This window comes from Pongo abelii, chromosome Y (assembly GCF_028885655.2).
Source record: "Pongo abelii isolate AG06213 chromosome Y, NHGRI_mPonAbe1-v2.0_pri, whole genome shotgun sequence".
In the NCBI taxonomy this organism is placed as follows: Eukaryota; Metazoa; Chordata; class Mammalia; order Primates; family Hominidae; genus Pongo; species Pongo abelii.
This window is the reverse complement of record NC_072009.2, coordinates 38,741,027-38,752,797: the sequence shown is the minus strand read 5'-3', so window position 1 is coordinate 38,752,797 and position 11,771 is coordinate 38,741,027. Positions and strand designations below refer to the sequence as shown.

General features: G+C 43.9%; 1 pseudogene; it reads left to right on the top strand.

The window, feature by feature from the left end:
- The first annotated feature begins 7,988 nt into the window (after nt 1-7,988).
- Nucleotides 7,989-10,399, top strand: LOC129053447 (tubulin beta-8 chain-like; annotated as a pseudogene).
- The last annotated feature ends 1,372 nt before the right edge of the window (nt 10,400-11,771 follow it).

Sequence of the window (11,771 nt, the reverse complement as noted above, 5' to 3'; positions counted from 1 at the left end):
CCCTGTTTTTTAATAGCAATGCAGAAACAGACTAATACACTACATTATATTGAGTTCAAAAAATTCTAAAGAAAAAAATGTAGTAATCTAATGAAAGAGTGGACAAAATTTTAAATAGACATTCATGAAAAGAAGACATACGAATGGCAAACAGGCAAATGAAAAGGTGCTCCACATTACTTATCATTATATAAATGCAAATCAAACCTAACGTGAGATATCATTTCACATCAGTTAAGGTGGCTTTTCTCCAGAAGTCAGTCAAAAACAAATGCTGGTAATAGCTAAGATTTGGAAGAAACCTAAATGTCAATCAACAGATGACTGGATAGAGAAAATGTGGTAGATATACACAATGGAGTACTATTCAGCAATAAGAAAGAATGAGAGTCTGTCTTTTGCAATAACATAAAGGAAACTGAAAGTCTTTATGTTAAGTGAAATAAGTCAGGCACAGAAAAACAAATGTCACATGTTCTCACTTATTTGTGAGTGCTAAAATTCGAAACGATTGATGTCATACAGATAGGGAGTATAAGGGTGGTTACCTGAGGCTGGGAAGGGCAGTGGGGGAAAAGAAGGATAGTGGGGATGCTAAATGGGTACAAAAATTATTAGAAAGAATGAATAAGACAGTATTTGATAACACAACTGGGTGATTATAGTAAAAATAATTTAACTATACATTTTATAAAAACTAAAAGAGTATAACTGGATTCCTTATAACACAAGCTATAAATGCTCAAGGGGATAGATACCACATTTTATTTATTATGTATTACTCATTGCATGCCTGTATCAAAGTATGCCATATACCCCTATAAATACCTACACCAACTGTCTACCCACAAAAATAAATTAAAAATTAAAATTAAATTTAAAACCAAAGGGAGGAGAGTATAATGAGTTATGTGTGACCCATGGCTTGAACTAGCTTTTCAGGTTAACTTTGGAAGGTCGTTATCCAAGAAGAGGGGTCTATTTGCTCAACAGAGGCTTAAAAATTAATTTTTAGTTTATAAGTGGAAAAAATAATTTTTAATCCTGAGCCATAGTTCTCAGTCAATCAATCCCTGCAGGGAACCCTATTCTTTACCCTGGTGGTAAACATTATTTTTCTTTTCCGCTGAATAACACATTTCAAAATGATGGAAACATCTTGAAACTAAAAGGTACAGCCTTATTAAATTTTATTTGGTTTCAATTATACTTAATTTAATCACATGTGTTCCAGAGTTTGTCCTCAGTCTTCTCCTACTTTAGGCCCATGATCTGTTGAATTTGTTCAGCTCCCTGCAGAAAATCAGTTAGAATTACTGAAAAATCTCATTGTGGCTGGAAGGGGTGGCTCAGGCCTGCAATCCCAGTAATTTGGGAGGCCAACATGGACAGATCACTTGCTGTCAGGTGTTTGAGACCAGCCCGGCCAACAGAGTCAAACCCCATCTCTACTAAAGATACAAAAATTAACTGGGTATGGTGATGCAGGCCTGTAATTGCAGCTAATTGAGAGGCTGAGGCAGAGGAATGAATTGAACCTGGGAGACAGAGGTTTCAGTGAGCCAGGATGGTGCACTGCACTCCAACCTGGGAACAGAGAAAGACTCTGTCTCAAAATAATAACAATAATAATTAATAAATTAATTTAAAAAATATCATGTTTCAAACAAAATTTCTTTTGAATATCAATGGTATCAAGTTGTGTATTAGCTATAATCATTTTGTTTACTTTATATCCAATCCTGAGAAATCCTTGAGTACTAATTTCACACTTTTCTGCTATTTTAGTAAACACATCAAATTCCATCAAACAAAATGCACAAAATTCCTGAGAAATAAAATTTATCCTTGAGCAGTAGACTTGCTGTTAGAAGTAGTCATGGTTACCAAGCTTCTAATTTAATAAACATGACTAGAATACCCTATCTTAATATAAGTAGCTAGGTAATCACAAGGCATCTAGAAGGTTAATATTTATGGTCTTAAAATAGCCACATTTTTAAGCTGGCCACAAATTACAGTTGCAGAATATTTATGGCCATACAAGACTCCTACATGATGAGATCAGATATGCCTGTTTAGTGACAATCTCTTTTATGACAGCCCTCTGCAAACAATTAGCATCAAGTTGGAAAACATGAGACTTTTTCTTAACAGTTTTCTCTTATTTCTTAAGCATAAGGTCATCTTTGAAGAGCTGATATAGGGCAGCTGGATCCTACTTTCTAAACCCAGCATGTCACTTTTTCCCTGAAAGTGTGTCAGTTTTGTCATAGCAGTGTGAAAATGGACTAATACATTTCAATATACAAGTTACAGCCTTCCTATTTTCCCTGTTTGGTCTGACTCCTTTTTTTGCAGCTTAATTTGTTTTATAAAAGAGAAACTAAATGGGAGGAAATACATTATACACAGGCTTCTCTGATGCTTGGTCAGGATAAAAACTTAAAATTGGCTTGTATATGTTGGATGGAAAAAAAGACAAAAGATGGACAGCACATAATAGATTACCTTTAATGCAAGTACCTCTTAATATTAGGCTTTTCTTAGCTGAGGCTGAACTCTCCACTGTCAGTCCTAGCACCACACAAGAACACAGTCAGACTCCTTCTAGTTCTGGTGAGGTGTGCAACATGTTATTAATTCCTTCTAGTTTTCCAGGGTAATCTACTGTCCAGACATCATCTTTTCCCTGCCCTTCCAGTCCTGTCTTACATGCATACCCCAAAACACCTGAGCTTCACCAGAACAACATGTCCTGGGTCTCTTATCAGCTGGCAAAGTTGAATCTTTGCCCTCTCTGGGAAGTGGCAAATGATGATCGGGACACTATATAGGTATATGTACCCTTTTCTATGTCTGAATCACCCACATGCAAGGAAAAACTGAAACAGCTTTCAGAGGTTACAGGAAAATTCACAGACAAATTTAAGAGGCTAACCTTGATGTATTATCTGACCATGCAAGATTTGCATACATTTATGTTTACCTGCTGTATGATAGAAAAGCAATGTATTATGGGAGTGGCTAGTGCACATGCTAATAGAGTGGCAGCCTGCAACCAGGCACATGGCACCTATCACGTAGGAGGCACAGCAGTGCCTGAGCAGGACCCAAAAGAGAATTAGGATCTAGAAAAGAGAAATGAATTAGGAAGAAAGTGGGATATAGAGAGAAAAAATTATGGTCATTTGACTCCTTGAAGGAATAAAAAAAGCATGATACAACGTTTTAATTTTTATAAAGTCTGGAAAATTACTCAGGGAGAAAATGAAAACCTAGCCTTATTACAAGGGTGGATAATTTAGACCTTGAGGAAATACACTAACACTGCTCCTGACTCCAAGGAGGGACAGGCATTGCGGCATTGCTAGGAGTTTATTTTATAGCCCAGTCTGCTTCTGATATCTGCAGAAAGCTGCTGAAAGCAGCCTTAGGGAATGCTTAGGGACCCAGACTCCCATGAGTCAGCTTTTAGACTTGGCTTTTGCAGTTTTCCTGTCACAGGAATAAGGCAGAGAAAACAAAACAAAGCAAACCTCCCAAGAGGCCCAGCTTCTAGCTGCAACCTTGTGCTCTGCACCCCTTCAGAGGCAGCCCCCTTTACCCCTGGCCCTCACAGAGGAAGTGAGAAGGTGAAAGTCCCAGTCTGTGCCTCTGGCCCACTGTGCCTTGGATATAAATCAATGTGTCTTCTGTAAGATGGTCAGCCACTGCCAAAGGAAATGCACTGTGCTTCCAAGGGAGTCATCATCAGCGCCCAGCAGATCCAAAAGGGGTAGGGCCTGATACTTCCTGCCTCTGATCTCATTGGACTATTAGCTATTGAGAGATGGAAGATCCTCAGCTGGCTCTTGAAGTGGAAGGTAGGATTGTTAACTTCTTATTAGGTATGGGAACAGATGACTCCATCCTGATTCAATACAATTGGCTCCTGTCTTCTCATGATGGACAAGCCCAACAACACTGCTTTTCTTATCTTCTATGTTGTCCTCCAGGGCCTCTGTGTTTCTCACCTGCCTTTTTAGTAATGTCTGAAGGCCTGACCTCTTACTGGGCAGAGGTTTATTGACTCAGGAGACCAAGTCATGGTCACCTTCACAGATCATAAAGCAGAGAAAGTGTTACTTGTGTTCCTGACACCTCAGGGGAAAAATAAGTTGAGAATGAGCTGTCACATTTACCACCTGAGGTGTTGTCTCAAGTAAATCCTGAGGTTTGGGCCACACAGGCTCTGAGAAATGCACTAAATACCTCCCACATTCAAATCCAACTTCAGTTTAGTGCTCCTCACCCTCAGAAGAAACAATGCATTTTAAGGCAAGAAGCATGAGCGGAAATTCAAACCCTTATTTCCATATTACTGCCATATGAGTTATTAAGGCCATGAGCGTCTCCTTACAATACTTGCATGTTACCAGATGAAAAGTCTAATGGAAAGTACAGATTTGTCAGAAACCTTAGAGCATTAATAAATGCAGTTGTCTCCATACACCTCATTGTCCCCCAATATTTACCCAAGTCCCAGGGGAAGCTAGCTGGTTTACCTTCTTAAACCTGAAAGATGCATTTTTTTGCATTTCTGTGCATCCAGTTTTACAATATGTTTGTCTTTGAATGGACTGATCCATATGTGCATTCAGCCTCAAAATTAACCTAGATAGGCATCTCTGAAGGGTTCTGGGATAGCCTCCACTTATTAGAAAATGCTTTAGCTAAGGACTTAAGAAATCACCAATTGGGAAGGGACACAATTATTCAGTATATAGGTGACTTGCTCATTGTTAGCCCACCTAAAGAAGACCCAAATAACAATACCGTTAAATTGGTAAATTTCCTGGGAATTTGTAGATATAAAGTATCACTACACAGGCCTCAGATTTTGACTGAAAGACTTTAATATTTGGAATCTGTCTTAACCTTTGGAACTGATCAACATCCCTAGAAGATAAAAAAAGTTATTTTAGTCATGTGAGGGTCCCAATCCAAGAAATGACTGTGGGCTTTTTTAGGAGATGGCTGGATACTACTGCCTATGGGTACCCAGACTTGGACATGTAGCCAATCCTTATATGATACACTAAAGGGAAAGATTTAGAACTCCTAGAATGCAATTAGACATATAGGCAAAGCTTCAATACTCTTAAGAAGAAATTGGACTCTGCTGCAGCTGTGGGAGTCCCTAAGTTGGATCAACCATTTGTTCTTTATGTGGCCAAAAAGCAAGGCATACGCCTTTGGTAACCTTGTCACAAAACTGGGGAATATTCCAAGGCCAGTAGCCTAATTTTCTAAGCAGATAGACCAGGTGGGCTCAGGGTGGTCTTGATGTCTTAGAGCTATTGCTGCTACAACTTTTCTAGTAGGCAAAACTAATAAACTAACATTAGGACAGCACCTACAGGTTTTTGACCCCACACCAAGAGAAGGTCTTCCTAGAAGATAAATGGCACCAGTGGATAATAGGAGAATATTTATGAATGTATCAGGCCTAATTGCTAGACACTCCAGACATAACTCTTAAAGACTGCCAAACCATAAATGCAGCTACTTATCAGCCAGAGTCCACAGATGCGCCCAGCCTTTCTGGCATACAGGTTGTATTAGCCTATTTTCATGCTGCTAGTAAAGGCATATCTGAGGCTGGGTAATTTATAAAGAAAAGAGGTTTAATTGACTCACAGTTCTACATGATTGGGGAGGCCTCACACTCATGGCAGAAGGCAAATGAGGAGCAAAGTCACATCTCTTACATGCAGCAGGCAAAAGAGATTGTGTAGGGAAACTCCCTTTTATAAAGCCACCAGCTGTAATCCCATCATTTTGGGAGTCCAAGGTGGTGGATCACCTGAGGTAAGGAGTTTGAGACCAGCCTGGCCCACATGGTGAAAGCCCATCTGTACTAAAACTACAAAAATTAGCCAGGCATGGTGGTGGGTACTTGTAATCTCAGCTACTCAGGAGGCTGAGTTAGGAGAATAGCTGGAACTCAGGAGTAGAAGTTGCAGGCAGCCGAGATCATGCTCTTGTGTTGTAGCCTGGGCCACAGAGAAAGACTATGTATCAAGAATAAATAAATAAATAAATAAATTGAATAAATAAATAAACCATTAGCTCTCATGAGGCTTATTCACTGTCATGAGAACAGCATGAGAAAGACCCATCCCCCGATTCAATTACCTCCCCCTGGGCCACTCTCATGATGCATGGGAATTACGGGAGCTACAATTCAAGATAATATTTGACTGGGGACACAGCCAAAGCATGTCACAGGTTATAAAACAGATTTATTCTAGAAGACCAGACTTAAGAGAGATGAGCCCCTTGACCATCCCAAGGCAGAGTGGTTAACAGATGCAAGTTCTTTTATACATCAGGAAAACAGAAGAGCTAGATATACTCATTAGCACAAGAGAATCAAGGCACAAGCATTGCTACCCTCTACCTCAGCTCAGAAAGCTGAGTTAATTGAACTTACTAGGCCCCTGCAGTTGGGAAAGGATTTAAACATTAACATTTACACTGATTCCAAGTATGATCTTTTAGTGCTTCATTCTAATGCTGCAGTTTGGAATGGGTAAGGACTCCTGACCCCAAGGGCTTTTCCATAAAACATCATTCAGATTTTTAGCTTGTTAGAATGCTGTTTTGCTGCCAAAACTGACTATAATTAATTGCAGAGGACATCAAAAGAGAGACTGATTATGTAAAAGGAAGTGCCCTAGTAGATGCCCCAGCCAAGGCCCATGCACTGAAAGGGCCAATTAAGCTATGGGCATGCTGGTCAGCATACATACAACTGTGTCAGAATACTCTGAAGAAGTACAAAATTGGGCCAGGTATTGCAATTCAGTCCAGGGCCTCTCTGGCTGTCTGAATGATGGTAATAAATTACTAATGCCAAATATCAATCATAGGAATATAATTCAGCACTTTCATGGTTCTTTTCACCCTAGAAGAGATTCTTTGTTTTTGTTAATGTCTCATTTGTTTATTGGGGTAAATCTTTTCAAGACAATAAAACAGGTGACTCAGCCCTGTGAGCTCTGTTGCTGACGTGACCCAAGTGGCCAGCAATTTTCTCCTTCTCCAGTCAAGCCTGTCCAACATTGAGGAATCTATCCAGGTGAGAACTGGCAACTCAGATTTACTCTGATGCCTTCCTGCAGGTGATTCAAATATTTGCTAATGCTTACTGATACCTTCACTGGATAGATCGAGGCATTCCCCACCCCATCTGAAAAGTGTTTACCAGAAGAAATAATTCCTCAGTTTGGGTAATCTAAAAGCCTGCAAAGTGACAATGGTCCATTTTCAGGTGTATCCCAACACCTATCCTCAGCTTTAGGAATCCAGTATTACCTTCACTCTGTGTAGAGACCACAGTCCTCTGGAAAGGTGAAAGGGCTAATCCTACTCTAAAGAAGACTCATGCTAAATCAGATGCCTGACTATCTCTAACACCCATAGCTGACTGTGGGTTTGAACCGCTCCAAAGTAAAACTTACAATTAAGTCCTGTTGAGTCAACATATGGAAGGCCTTTCCTAATCACATATCTCCTAATAGATGAAAAGACTCATCAATTACAAAAATATGTCATCAGTCTAGGATAGTTGCAAGGCACTCTGCGAATATTGAAATAAGAGGCTTCTCTTCCCACATGGGAGGAAAATTCAGTTATATGTCAGCTACGGATTTAATCTAACTAAAGATGTGGGAGGAAGTTCTCCAGCTGACCAGATTTCCCCAACATCCAAAGGACCACAGCAAGGCCACCTGAGTTCCCCAACAGATGTTCAACTCCAAGGGATTCACAGGTGGGTACATCTGTGCAGATGTAAAGCTGTTGCTTATTCTGGAAGCCCAATCCAAGGCTGAGGGAGGCAGGTGAGGGTCCATTTAAACTTTGGCAGAGGGTGGGCTGGGTCGTTGCACATCAGCTCTTCCTTCTCAAATTTCTCCTGCTGCACTAATACCGTCTTGGCCATGAGGGAGATTGTGCTCATGCAGACCCGGCAGTGCAGGAACCAGATCGGTGCCAAGGTTGGCATCTGGGGCTCTGAGGTCCCAGCTCTGGCATGCTGGGTGGCCAGGGAAGATGTTGGCACTGGCAGTGGCAGGGGCGGTGCCACTGCATTGCAGACCCTGGGCTCCCTGCCATGGATGCAGTGGAACTGGGTGACTGGTGAGGCGGCCGAGGTGGACTCCAGGGACACGGCAGCCTAGGGATGTTGGTGTGGATGAGGGTGGGGGTGGTAGAGGAGCTAGGAGAGGGGCAGGGGTGCCTCTGGCTTCCTGACCTCAGTGACTCAGCCCTGGCCTGTCTGGCCCCTCCAATCTCTTGCAGTTCTGGGGGGGTGATCTCTGATGAACATCCTATCAACTCTGCTGACACCTGCCACAGGGACAGCAACCTGCAGCTGGAGCGCATCAACATGTACTACAATGAGGCCAGCGTTGAGAACCCAGTCCTCTGATTGCTGTCCTGGGAAGAGTGGCCCTCCCCTTGCTAATACCCTCCAGCCCCACTCAGGGGTCTGGTATGTGCCCTGCACTGTGCTTGTGGACCTGGAGCCGGGCATCATGGACTCTGTGTGCTCGGGGCCCTTCGGGTTGATCTTCAGGCCAACGACTTCATCTTTGTTGAGCTGCGAGTGAAGACTGCCATGCGGCTCTTTAGCCAGGACAGCTCATCTAGCAGTTCCCAAATGTCATCACTGTGGGAACTGTGGAGCTAAGGCTCCTGAACATCTTCCTATCCTCAGAGTCACTCAATCTGCCTCTCCTAAATGGGCTTTGGGAGGAAGGCCCAGGTGTCTCTTTAAGGTGAGAAGCTACTGTTGTAAACTCCCTGCAGGGAGCTGAGCTGAGTCCGTGGCTACTGTCTTCCCTGAAAATGGGTAGGAGCCACCTACAGTAAGGTCTGTTAGCATGTCTGAGGTTTGACTCCTGACTTAATTTCTAACAGGGGAGGCTGCTGTCCTGTAACTCTGGGGTAGGGTGTTTCATTTGCCCCACCTGCAGGATGAATGGTGCTTTCACCTTACATGTGACACTTGGTCCATTTTGCATTGTGGTTGTGACCACTGTTGACCGTATACCTGGCTATGAAGTGACTGACTGTACTGTCTTACAGGTCAGTGTGGGGCCGGAAACAAGGCCAAGGGGCACTAAACAGAAGGTGCGGAGCTGATGGAGTCAGTGATGGACATTGTCAGAAAGGAGTGTGAGAGCTGTGAATGCCTGCAGGGTTTCCAGTTGACCCACTCCCTGGGTGGGGGGACTGGGTCTGGGATGGATACGCTTCTCATTAGTAAGATCCAGGAGGAGTGTCCGGAGAGGATCATAAACACATTCAGCATCCTGCCCTAGTCCAAGGTGACAGACACCGTGGTGGAACCTACAATGCCGCCCTCTCAGTCCACCAGCTCATAGAAAATGCAGATGAGACCTTTTGCTTAGATAATGAAGCTCTATATGACATCTATTCCAGAACGCTAAAACTGCCCACACCCACCTATGGTGATGTGAACCACCTGTTATCTGCTACCACGAGTGGGGTCACCATGGGCCTGTACTTCCCCAGTCAGCTGAATGCTGACCTGCAGAAGCTGGCTGTGAACATGGTCCCATTTCCCAGGCTGCATTTCTTCATGCCTGGCTTTGCCCCACTGACCAGCCAGGGCAGCCAGCATTACCGGGCCCTGACTGTGGCTGAGCTTACCCAGCAGATGTTTGATGCTAAGAATATGATGGCTGCCCGAGTCATGGGCACTACCTAATGGTGGCTGCCATTTTCAGGGGTTGCATGCCCATGAAGAGGGTGGATGAACAAACGTTCAACATTCAAAATAAGAACATCAGCTACTTTGCTGACTGGCTACCCCAAAACATGTATACATATGTAACTAACCTGCACATTGCACACATGTACCATAAAACCTAAAGTATAATAGTAATAAAAAACAAAAAAAAACAGCCATCAGTGACATCCCACCCCAGGGGCTAAAAGTGTTGGCCACCTTCATGGGCAACAGCACGGCTATCCAGGAACTCTTCAAGCATGTCTCAGAACAGGTTACAGCAATGTTCAAGTGCAAGGTCTTCCTCCACTGGTACATGGGCAAGAGCATGGATGAGACAGAGTTCACTGAGGCCAAGAGCAACATGAATGACCTGGTGCCGGAAACCTAGCAGTACCAGGATGCCATGGCTGAGGAGGAAGAATTTGAGGAGTGTGCTGAGGAGGAGGTGGCCTAGAACTTTCCTTTTCTTGGGTAAAGGATGGAAACTATGTGGATTCTTTATTGTGTTCTGACAGCCCTGTATCACTATGCAATTGTCCATTTGTGTCTTTTCATCTTCTTCTGATGCATTTTAAAGCATTTTTATGGTATGTGATTTTGCCTAGTAAAGTATTCTCATAACATCTTGTTTCATCTCTAACTTCTTTCTATAGGCTCTCTGGCTACTACTGCCAGATGTGCTTAGTTGTCCTGCAAGGCTGAAGCTGTCTGGGCTTATCACATGCCCAGGAACAAGCATTCCAGTGTTTCCAGGAGGGGTTGGCATGGGCTGTGGATGTGGCAGGAAGGCTTCACATGAACTTATGGATGTGCCGGGACTTGGGCAGCTATGTGGTGGGAAACCCGTTCCTGAAGGCAAGCCTTGGGTTATCCCATGTAACAAACTTCCAGGGAAACAGCTGGCCCTCTGTTTCTGGAACTTTAAAAGTGGTCAGTGTCCCTGGTGCACAATGTCCCAAAGTCCCACCTCAGGGTAGGAATGTGGTCTGACAGCTGATTCTGAACCAGCATTGAAGGGTGGGAAGGTAGGACCCCAGCCACTCTATCACCATGACGGCCTGGGTGTGAACATGTGGCTTCATTCTCTTAATGAGGTGGGCATGGGGTATCTGGCATGAGCTGTTGGGCAGGAATCAAGCCCAGTGTCTGCTCACATGCACTGAACCCTATGTAGGTGATTAGGTCCTGGGGGCCATAGATGGTGGCTGCTGGGCCTGTGTGCTTGGGGCAGTCTCTCCAAAGGCACAGATAGAGTTTCTGAACAGGACCTGGGGAGACAGGCAGATGCTCACAAGTGTTGCTTTCCCCAAGTGGCAATCAGTGAGAAAAACACCTGAGTGGAGTTCTTACCTGTCCCAGTCTGGGGGTCTGATGCTCTCTGGAAAGGTGATTAATGCACACTGTCTGCTGTCTCTCTGTCCCCCACTCCAAAACTTCAGGGCAAAAATAATCCAAGATTGTCAGGATGAGACTGGTGAGGGTGGCACCTTTGGGGATAGGTCTTTTAGCCTGGCAGAGTCTCCACCCCAGGCTTCTTGGGGAGCCTGGACTTCAAAGCCTGCTTTGGGGAAGCTGTCAACAGATGTGTATGTGAGCTGAGTACTGGGCAGCATGACAAGACAGCGCTCTTCTACCTAGCTCTTGTAGAAATTGTCGGTGGCCTGTGTAATTACCTCTTGGCAATTCCCACCCCACCCTCATCACACACATAAGATGAAGCCAGCATAGCCTGGGGGTGGGAAGATGTACAGGTTCTACCACAGGACCCCTGGGCCTACCCACCTGCCCCAGGTGTGTCAGAGAAAACAGGTGAGGCCCCTTTCTTTTTGTTTACTGAATGTTGGCAATGGCCTTTTGCAGCCAAATGGGAACAGGCAAGCAGGAGAGTGCCTCATCTTGAAAGAAGTGGCTCCTGGAAGCAGCTGGGAGGTGGCAGAGGTCCCACATACTCCCTTAACCTGTT